Here is an 11,377-nt window from a genome sequence, read left to right as displayed (position 1 = left end):
ATTCCATCTGCTAGTCAGCTTTCGTTGGCTGTGTTCAAAACGCCTGACAAGTACAACTTAGAGGAAGAAAAGTTCACTTTGGGCTTATGGGTTCAGAGGTTTAGTCCATGGCCAGCCAGCTCCATTGCTCTGGGTCTCAGGTGAGGCAGACCATCATGGCAGAAGGGCGTGGAGGGGAAAGCTGCTCACCTCCAGGCAGCTGGAAAGCCAAGAAAGAGAGAGGAAGAAGCAAGGCACAGATGAAGGCTAAGGCCACATCCCCAGCGACCCACTTCCTCTAGCCATGCCTCATTTACCTAGTTACCACCCAGTAGTCTGCACAAATTTTTAATCCATCAAGTGGATTAATCCACGGATGAGGTTGCAGCTCTCATAATCCAATCTTTTCGCCTCTGAACATTGCTGCATTACCTAACACAGGAGCTGTTCAGGGGACATTAAAGATCCAAACCATAACACCACCTCAAGCTGAGATCTGGTATTACAAACTGTTTTTTCTAACAGAAGTGAATCTTAAATGTGGGTGTTCCTGATCTTACCACTTGGCTTTCCCATAACTGATTCAGAGGTTGGAATGCAGAGAAGAAAGGTATGTAAGAGGATTATGAGAAACCCACACACAAAATTTCCCTGGGCCCCAGAAGTCTGGAGGAGTCTCAGCTCCCTCCCTGCATCTGTAGTGATGCCCATTTTATTCAGGCTGAGGCTCCTACCCCTGTGCTCCCCAACCCTACCTCAGGTCTCCTGCTGGCACCCCACATCACACACTACCCAAACTCTCTCTTTCTCAGAACTAAAAAGGGCCGTCCTTGTTGAAAGGCTGGTATGTCTCCAGTCTCCGGGGAACCTGGCACACTCCAGTCAGATGTTCAATAACTATGTGTTTAACCACAGTGAGGAGGCCCTCAGCATCCTCTACCACCCACAGAAGCCTGGGTCTCAGGGTAAGAGCCGGTTTTATTCATTTCTAATAGGTTGCAGATTGAGAGTTTAACAAAATGCCAGGGGGGGGTCGGGAATGGTACTCATATACAAGCCCCTTTAGATCCAATGCTACCACAAAGAATTGTCAACAAGCTTTCTAGACGTGTGGCCCCTGTTACGTCTATCTGCTGGTGTGCAGGTGGCCCATGCTGGAGGACCTGCTCCCTCAGAAGCCCATGCTGTAAGTGGCAGTGGATCCAGATAGCACTGCCTGCCAGGGAGAAGGGAGTACCAGCACTGTGGCATCTGCAGCCTCTGTAGGTGAGCTCAGGGTCAACTTTGTCCCCTCTGCTTGTTCTGCAGTGTCCAAACACAGCACCCACCAGATCTGACAAAGCAGCCTGTGTTCCTGAAATTAATGGCTTTTCTGGAGCTATAAAATTAGCTTCTGGAGGAAAATATCAAACTCCCCTCTCCAAGAAGAATGATCTATGCCTTTTAGAAAAGGGAAAAAAAAAACAACAGCACTGCTCTTTACTTCCCAAAGTGATTTAGACCTCAACTTAGTTTCAATCTGGGAAAAACACAGAATAAATAATATCCACCAGAAGAACTGCTGAAAAGTCTTTCCTCTCCTGATCGGAAAGCCACGTGGGTGGCGATTGCACTGTGTAGCAATCCCTGTGCTTTCTGGGTCCAAAGCCAGATTCCCTGGGGGACACTGCAGAGACCACAGTAGCCCTCTGTGCCGCCCATCTGTCCATGGCCCTCCCCATACTTGGGCATAACTTCTGCCTCTGACTGTCACAGCATGCTGCTAATGGACTTAATCTCCATGGTAAGAGCTGGTTAATATGAGAGGCTTTGCCTTGTGGTTTCAGTTCTTTTCTCCATCTGGAAAGCAGACCCTGAGAAGCTGCAAGGCAGAGACAGAAACACAGCCACATTGTTCAGGGCCTGAGATGTTTGCAGCCTGGGCTTGTCCCCCGCAGGAGACTGTGACATGCCCTCCATGTCCCTCTGACTTCAATGACGAAAGCACCCTTCCACTCCCAAGTCACACTGCCTTCCGAAGGCCACTGTTGAGGGTCTGAGAACTGAACAAAGCCTTCAGCAAACTCTCAGGGTTGAGGAAGAGAAAGCAGAGCTCAGGGCCTGGTGAACAGGCTTTCAGTTATGTCCCCAACGGGGACAGAGTGGAGGAGAAAAAGGCTCACCTCCCAAATACTGGCACCCAGCTTCAAGTCTGCTCAGGAGTGAGCTGTCCCAGTTCTGAGAGCCTGCCAGAGACAAACAAATCCTCTCGGGGCGGGGGGGGGGGGGGGGGGGGGGAGGGGGGAGCAGCTTCCAGAACTTCACATGCTCAACTCCAATTCAGAAAAAAAGAAAAAATCTGATTGAAAGAAGTTATACTCCATTTATGTATAATGTGTCAAAATGCATTCTAGGGCTGGGGTTGTGGCTCAGCAGTAGAGCGCTCACCTAGCACATGCAAGGCCCTGGGTTCAATCCTCAGCACCACATATAAATTAAAAAATACAGGTATTGTGTCCAACTACAACTAAAATATAAATATTTTTTTAAAATGCATTCTAGTGTCATGTATAACTAATTTGAACAAATTTTTTAAAAGGTGTGAACTCACGGAAACAAAAAGTAAAAATATACATGAAAAACAGGCCAGTAGAAATCTAAATATTAGAGTTATCAGAAATGGATATTAAAGTAGTTATGATGAATAGGTTCAAAAAAACTAAACAATAAGAAATTTAGCAAAAAATTAAAACTTCTAAGTAGAATAAGTAATATATTAATCTGTTTTACATTGCTATAATGAAATACCAGAAGCTTGGTTATGTATGAATAAAGGAACTGTACATAGTTTACACTTATGGAGACTGAAAGTCTAGGATTAGGCTGCCCCATCCACTTGACCTCTGGTAAGGACCCATCTGGCTGCAACAAAACATGGTAAACGGTATCATGGTTGGAGTCAATGTCAAGATAGGAAGCCAAAGAAGGATTCAAGGATCAGGCTTTCTCTTTTACAATAATTCACTCTCATGGGAACTAAATGGCTCCTGTGAGAAGTACCTTAGTCTCTCTGAGGGCATGCCCCCAGTGACCTTGCTACCTCCCACTAGGCTCCTCCCAGCTTCCACCACCTCAACCCAGCCACACTGAGGACCAACCCTAGGGGACAACCATTCCAAACCATAGCAATAAGAATTCAACTAATACCAGGTTAAATATAATGAAGAAAGACTTCACAAACTGAAAGGGCAGAAAAACCTGTTATTATCAAATAATCAAAATGGATTCTACTGTCATCTATAACTAAAAAAATAATAATAATAATAAAAATAATAATTCCCACCAGCCATGTATGAGTGTGCCTTTTTCCCCACATCCTTGCCAACATTCATTGTTATTTGTATTTTGTAATTTTTTATTTGTTCTTTTTTAGATATACATGACAGCAGAGTATATTCTGACATATTATACATATATCTGGTATAATTTTCTATTCTTGTGGGTGAACATGTGAAGTCACACTGATCATGTATACATATATGACATAGGCAAGTTATGTCCAATTCATTCTACTGTCTTTCCTATTCCTATATCTCTTCCCTTTTCTTCATTCCCCTTTGTCTAATCTAATGAACTTCTAATTCTTTCCTCCTCCCCAGCATCCACATATCAGAGCGAACATTTGGCCTTTGGATTGGGGGATTGGCTTACTTCACTTAGCATAATAGTCTCCAGTTCCATCTATTTACTGGCAAATGCCATAATTTCCTTCTTCTTTATGGCTGAGTAATATTCCATTGTGTATATGTACCACATTTTCTTAATCTATTCATTTGTTGAAGGGCACCTACATTGGTTCCATAGCTTAGCTACTGAGAATTGAGCTGCTATAGACATTGATGTGGCCACTCACTATAGTCTGCTGATTGAGTCCTTTGGGTATATACCTAAGAGATAACTGGGTCAAATGGTAGTTCTATTCCAAGTTTTCTGAGGAATCTCCATTCTGCTTTCCAGAGTGGTTGCACCAATTTGCAGTCCCACCAGCAACGTATAAGTGAACCATTTTCCCCACATCCTTGCCAACATTTATTCCTTTGTTTTGTTTTGTTTTGTTTTGTTGTTGATGGACCTTTATCTTATTTATTTTTTGTGGTACTAAGGATCGAACCCAGTACCCCACACAGGCTAGGCAAGCACTCTACCACTATACTACACTCCTAGCCTTATTATTTCTTATATTCTTGATGATTGCCATTCTGACTGGAGTGAGATGAAATCTCAGTGTAGTTTTAGTTTTCATTTCTGTATTTGCTAGAGATGTTGAATATTTGTTCATATATTCATTGACCATTTGTATTTCTTCTTTTCAAAAGTGTCTGCTTAGTTCCTTTGCCCATTTATTATTTGGGTTATTTGTTTTTGTTGTTGTCTTCTTGTGTGTGTATGTGTGTGTGTGTGTGTGTATGTGTGTGTGTGTTAAGTTTTTTGAGTTCTTTAGATATTCTGGAAATTAACATCCTTTCTGAGGTGCAGATGGCAAAGATTTTCTCCCATTCTGTAGGCTCTCTCTTAATGCTTTTGATTGTTTTACTTGGATTCCATCCCCTTTATTGATTATTGATTTTCCTTCTTGTGCTTTAGAAGTCTTGTTATGAAAGTCAGTCCCTGAGCCAATATGTTGGAGTGTTGGATCTATATTTTCTTCTAGTAGGTACAGGGTCTCTGATCTAATGTCTATGTACTTGATCCACTTTGAGTTGAATTTTTTGTGTGGTAAGAGATGGGGCCTAATTTCATTTTGTTATGTATGGATTTCCAGTTTTCCCAGCACCATTTGTTGAAGAGGCTGTCTTTTCTCTAGTGTATGTTTATGGCGCCTTTGTCTAGTGTAACTGTATTCATGTGGGTTTGTCTCTGTGTCTTCTGTTCTGTTCCATTGGCATTCTTGCCTATTTTGGTGCCAATACCATGTTTTTTTGTTTTGTTTTGTTTGTTTGTTGTTGTTGTTGTTACAATAGCTCTGCAGTATGATTTAAGGTCTGGTATGGTGATGCCTCATGATTCATTTTTGTTGCCAAGGATTGCTTTGGCTATTCTGGGCCTCTTATTTTTCCAAATGAATTTCATGACAGTTTTTTTTCTGTTTCTATAAAGAATATCATTGAAATTTTGATGGGAATTCCATTGAATCTGTATAGCACTATTAGTTGCATAGTCATTTTAATAATATTAATTCTTCCTATCCAAGAAATTGGGAGATCTTTCCATTTTCTAAGGTCTTCTTCAATTTCTTCTTTTGGTGAGAACATACCTTGACCGAAGGACAGAATGTAAAAAATACATAAATAACCAAAAGAGGCATGAGGAACATATTGAAAAAAGTCTTGCATGTGTGTAATTGTGTCCCAAAAAAGAGGAAAGTGAGTGAAAATTTGAAAAGATAATGACAAAGAATTAACCAAAAAGATGACAGATATGAAACCACATATTCAAAGGTGTTATAACCTGTAAGAAAACAACCCTTAAGTTCCTCAGCGCAAAGTGCTAAAAGAAGAGATATGGATCCAGGAGTTGAAGGGAAAGGTAGATTACCTTTAACAAAGCAATGTGAGACTGACAGAGCAAACCTCTCAGAAGCAATAAAAGCAAAAAGAAAATGAGCACCATCTTTAGAGTGTAGAAAGAAACAGCCAACTCACTAGTCTATACTCAGAAAAATACACCTAAAAAACAAAAGCAAAATAAAACATAACAGAAAAAGAAAAAAAAACTGAGACAATGTATCACCAGGAAAGTCACCCCAAAGAAATGCTAAAGTTCATCAGTCAAAAGTGCAGAAATGAAAGGATAAATATGTGAGAAAATATAAGTGAATATTGATTGTTCTCATGGCTTAAAATACATGTAAAATTTGTTTATAAAACTACAAAATTTGTGAGGGAATAAACAAAGTGCTAGTGTTCTAATGCCAAGAATTCTTGGAAAATGGTTAAAAAATGCTAATTTAAATGATTGAAATTAGTCAAAGATGCCACCTGAAATATCAAGAGTTACCCTCCAAAATGGTCACAGAAGTATACCTAGCATGTTAACAAAAAGGTAAAAAAAAATAATAAAAATGTACTTAATGACTCAAAAATAAAAGATAAGAAATTGAAAAGAAGGACATAGAATAGGTTGGAAATATACATAAAAGGAACATACCTGATCTAAATCCAAAATATATCAGCAATTGAATTAAATGTAAATGGACTAAATATTAAAAAAACAGAGACTGCACATAAAGAAAAACTGCTACTTATAAGAGATACACCTTAAATATAAAGATACAGAAAGATTGAGAGTAAAATAATGGAAAGATAACAATGAAAGCCACAACCAAAAGAAAGCTGGTATGAAAATACTAATATAAAGTAGATTTTTAAGTAAAATTTTTTGAAAAAAAATTATTAAACATAAACAGGGATATTTTCAGATGATAAAATGCCCAATCCTTCAGGAAGATAATAATTCTAAACACGTCAACAGCATACTTTTAAATTATATGAAGCATAAATAGACAAATCTGCCGTCACTGTGGAGAATCCAAACATATCCCCTTCAACAACTGATAGGACAAGCGTACATGATTAAGCATGTAGATTTGAACAGCACAATAAACAAACCTGACCTAGCCAACAGACACAGAAACCTGCACACAACTGCAGAATGCGAATTCTCTCAAGTTCACATGAAATATTTACCCAAATCTGCCATATATCAGACCATAAAGCAAGTATTAAGCCTTAGAAGCATTTAGAGGAGAATCTTTCTCTGTTCTATATCAGAAATCAAAAACAAAAACTCAGTATAAATTCCTAAATATTTCAGATTAAAATTCTAAAATGGCATATCAAAGTTTATGGGATATACCTAAGCCCTAAATTAGCGAGAATTACATAGCCATAATGCATATATTAAAAGAAAAGCATTAAAATAATTTTATAAATATCCCCACCAAAATAAGCCAGGGATGTGGCTCAGTGGTAGAGCACTTGCTTAGCATGCTTGAGGCACTGGGTTCAATCCCTGGCACCACATAAAAATAAAAACAAATAAAATAAAAGGTATTATGTCTACCTACAACTAATATATATTATAAGTATATATAAATATATATAATATTATATATATATATATGTTAATAAGAGTAAAGAAAGTAAACCCCAAGGAAATAATAGCAACATTAAGAACAGAAATTTTAAAAAAGAAATAAAGATATAATAATGAAAATCTAATCATCAGATTTTTTTAAAAAATTTAGACTCAACCAGAAATAGAAAAGTCAAGACTAATATCAGAAATAAAAAGGGTGTGCTTGCTTCGGCAGCACATATACTAAAATTGGAACGATACAGAGAAGATTAGCATGGCCCCTGCACAAGGATGACACGCAAATTCGTGAAGCGTTCCATATTTTTCTTAACACTCGCAGTCCTTTCTCTCTCAAGATGCCTGAGGAAGTGCACCATGGAGAGGAGGAGGTGGAGACGTTTGCCTTTCAGGCAGAAATTGCCCAACTCATGTCTCTCATCATCAATACCTTTTATTCCAACAAGGAAATTTTCCTTCGGGAATTGATCTCTAATGCTTCTGATGCCTTGGACAAGATTCGCTATGAGAGCCTGACAGACCCTTCCAAGTTGGACAGTGGTAAAGAGCTGAAAATTGACATAATCCCCAACCATCAGGAAAGGACTCTGACTTTGGTGGACACAGGCATTGGCATGACCAAGGCTGATCTCATAAACAACTTGGGAACCATTGCCAAGTCTGGAACTAAAGCATTTATGGAGGCTCTTCAGGCTGGTGCAGACATATCCATGATTGGGCAATTTGGTGTTGGATTTTATTCTGCTTATCTAGTGTCAGAGAAAGTGGTTGTGATCACAAAGCATAATGATGATGAACAGTATGCTTGGGAGTCTTCTGCTGGGGGATCCTTCACTGTGCGGGCTGATCATGGTGAGCCCATTGGCCGGGGTACTAAAGTCATTCTCCACCTCAAAGAAGACCAGACAGAGTACTTGGAGGAGAGGCGGGTCAAAGAAGTGGTGAAGAAGCACTCACAGTTCATAGGCTATCCAATCACCCTTTATTTGAAGAAGGAACGAGAGAAGGAAATCAGTGATGATGAGGCAGAGGAAGAGAAAGGTGAGAAAGAAGAGGAAGATAAAGATGATGAGGAGAAACCCAAGATTGAAGATGTGGGCTCAGATGAGGAGGATGACACTAGTAAGGATAAGAAGATGAAAACAAAGAAGATTAAGGAGAAATATATTGAGCATGAAGAACTGAACAAGACCAAGCCCATTTGGACCAGAAACCCTGATGACATCACTCAGGAAGAATATGGAGAATTCTACAAGAGCCTAACCAGTGATTGGGAAGACCACCTGGCAGTCAAGCACTTCTCTGTAGAAGGTCAGTTGGAATTCAGGGCATTGCTGTTCATCCCTCGGCGGGCTCCCTTTGACCTCTTTGAGAACAAGAAGAAGAAGAACAACATCAAACTCTATGTCCGTCATGTGTTCATCATGGACAGTTGTGATGAGCTGATACCAGAGTATCTCAATTTTATTCGTGGTGTTGTTGACTCTGAGGATCTGCCCCTGAATATCTCCCGAGAAATGCTCCAGCAGAGCAAAATCTTAAAAGTTATTCGCAAAAACATTGTGAAGAAGTGCCTTGAGCTCTTCTCTGAGTTGGCAGAAGACAAGGAGAACTACAAAAAATTCTATGAGGCATTCTCTAAAAATCTTAAGCTTGGAATCCATGAAGATTCTACTAATCGGCGACGCCTTTCTGAGCTGCTGCGCTATCACACCTCTCAGTCTGGAGATGAGATGACTTCTCTGTCAGAGTATGTCTCTCGCATGAAGGAGACACAGAAGTCCATCTATTACATTACTGGTGAAAGCAAAGCGCAGGTGGCCAACTCTGCTTTTGTGGAGCGTGTGCGGAAGCGTGGCTTTGAGGTAGTATATATGACTGAGCCTATTGATGAGTACTGCGTACAGCAACTCAAGGAGTTTGATGGGAAGAGCCTGGTCTCTGTGACCAAGGAAGGCCTGGAGCTACCTGAGGATGAGGAGGAAAAAAAGAAAATGGAGGAGAGCAAGGCGAAATTTGAGAACCTTTGCAAGCTTATGAAAGAAATCTTGGATAAAAAAGTTGAGAAGGTGACAATCTCCAATAGGCTTGTGTCTTCACCCTGCTGCATTGTTACCAGCACCTATGGCTGGACAGCCAACATGGAGCGGATTATGAAGGCCCAGGCACTTCGAGACAACTCCATAATGGGCTACATGATGGCCAAAAAGCACCTGGAGATCAACCCTGATCACCCCATTGTGGAGACATTGCGGCAAAAGGCAGAGGCAGATAAAAATGACAAGGCTGTCAAGGACCTGATGGTGCTGCTATTTGAAACTGCGCTGCTCTCTTCTGGCTTCTCCCTTGAGGATCCTCAGACACACTCCAATCGCATCTACCGCATGATAAAGCTAGGCCTAGGCATTGATGAAGATGAAGTGACAGCAGAGGAACCCAGCAGTGCTGTTCCTGATGAGATACCCCCTCTCGAGGGTGATGAGGATGCATCTCGCATGGAAGAAGTAGATTAGGAGTTGCTACTGAGAAATCTGCCCTCTGTATAGTTTCCCCATGGCTCCCACTGTAGCCTTGAGTGGCCCTCTCTCCCACCTGGCTTCCTCTGCTGATTGATGTTATAGTGGTTCTTTTTCCTGTCCTTGGCATCTTAATTAAGGCCTCAAGCCCTCCATCCCCTACCTAGTTTGGCCGCAGGGTTGGATGTTGTTTTGTGTTTTTGTTTTATTTTGTGGTTAAAGTATGCAAAATAAAGAAGATGCAGTTTTCTACAAAAAAAAAAAAAAGAAAGAAATAAAAAGGGAACATTAGTGTAGATCAGACAAAATTTAAAAGATGGTAAGAGAATTTTATGAAAAAATTTATGGTAGTACATAGGAAAATTTAAATGAATTGTATGAATTCCTTGAAAAACATAACTTACCAACACTGATGCAAGAAGTCCAAGTAGGTAAATTGCTTTTAAGAAAAAGAATTATTTACTGAAATTCTTCTCAAAGACATCTCCAAGACTGAATGAGTTTAGCAACAAATTCTATTAAAAATTTAAGAATGCTAATTTTACAAACTCTTCCAAACAACTCATTTTAACTTGCCAAATTTGGCAAAAAAATTGACAAAGACAGTACAAAAAGGGGGGGAGGGGAATCACAAACAAATATCTTTCACAAATGCAGATGCAAAAGTCATAAACAAAATACAGCAAATGAGGGCTAGGGTAGTGGCTCAGCAGTAGAGCGCTTGCCTGGCGCATGCGAGGACCTGGGTTCGATCCTCAGCACCACATAAAAATAAATAAATAAAACAAAGGTATTTTTTTTTTAAATACAGCAAATTAAATACAATGATAGATTAAAAAAGACCACAATGTTGAGTTTGCTTCGGGAATGCAAAGTTGGTTTTACAATTAAAACTTAACTTACACATTAGCAAACAAAAGAAGTAAAATCATAGGAATATATTAACAGATGCAGAAAAAGCATTTGATAAAGTTCAACATCCACCCAGGAAAAACTATTTTAGCACACAAGGAATAAAAGGCAACTTCCTTCATCTAGTTAAAAAAAAAAAATCCCGATAGCAAATGTTATACCTAAAGAGTAAAATACAAAAACACTCTCCCTGAAATCAGGACTAAGAAAGGCTGCTAACAAATTATCACTTCTGTGTAACATTTTATTTGAGATGCTACTCCAATACTAAGGCAAAGAAAAGTAATAATAAAAGGCTTAGGATTTGGAAAGGAAGAAATTAAAGCTGTGATTTATATTTCTATGTACCTACAAAAAAAAATAGAAAATGAAATTTCAGAAAGGAGTCCCATTTATGCTAACAGCCCAAAAATATCAAATGCCTAAGATACTCATAGATGGAAGACTCTATAAGGGAAATGTGTCACCTCTTCCCAGGTTACTGGATTGGTGACATCCAATCAGGATCCCAGCCTGCTTTCCCCTGGTCTGTCCTGTCCCCACACTGAACACAGGGCCACCAGGGCTGCCTAATCCACGTCTGGGCCCCCACCTGCCTCTCCTAACAGGCTGGGCCTGTGGCTTTGGAACCACCCATGTCATTGTAGATGTTCCAAAGACAGAGGGGAGGTGATAGGGAAAAGTGCTTTCTTGAGAGAGCTGTCCCATCTTCCCTCTAAGCTGTGAGAGCTGTGCTAGGTTTAAAGTCAAATTCTTCGGGCTTTTTGTCCTTGTGAAATAAACTTAGTTTCTCTGTGCTTGTCTCTGAAGCCTTCCTCGAACGTGCTACTCTGCTC

The 11,377-nt window shown here is 39.9% G+C and overlaps 1 non-coding gene and 1 pseudogene across 1 annotated transcript; both read left to right on the top strand.

Annotated features, from left to right (window-relative positions):
* The first annotated feature begins 7,314 nt into the window (after window positions 1-7,314).
* Window positions 7,315-7,421, top strand: LOC114093979 (U6 spliceosomal RNA). Its single transcript, XR_003582964.1, has one exon. It is a non-coding gene; the product is annotated as a U6 spliceosomal RNA (small nuclear RNA).
* A 2-nt stretch (window positions 7,422-7,423) lies between these two features.
* LOC114093947 (heat shock protein HSP 90-beta pseudogene) lies at window positions 7,424-9,707 on the top strand (annotated as a pseudogene).
* The last annotated feature ends 1,670 nt before the right edge of the window (window positions 9,708-11,377 follow it).

This window comes from Marmota flaviventris, chromosome 11 (genome assembly GCF_047511675.1).
Source record: "Marmota flaviventris isolate mMarFla1 chromosome 11, mMarFla1.hap1, whole genome shotgun sequence".
Classification (NCBI taxonomy): Eukaryota; Metazoa; Chordata; class Mammalia; order Rodentia; family Sciuridae; genus Marmota; species Marmota flaviventris.
This window is presented reverse-complemented; position numbering and strand designations above follow the sequence as displayed.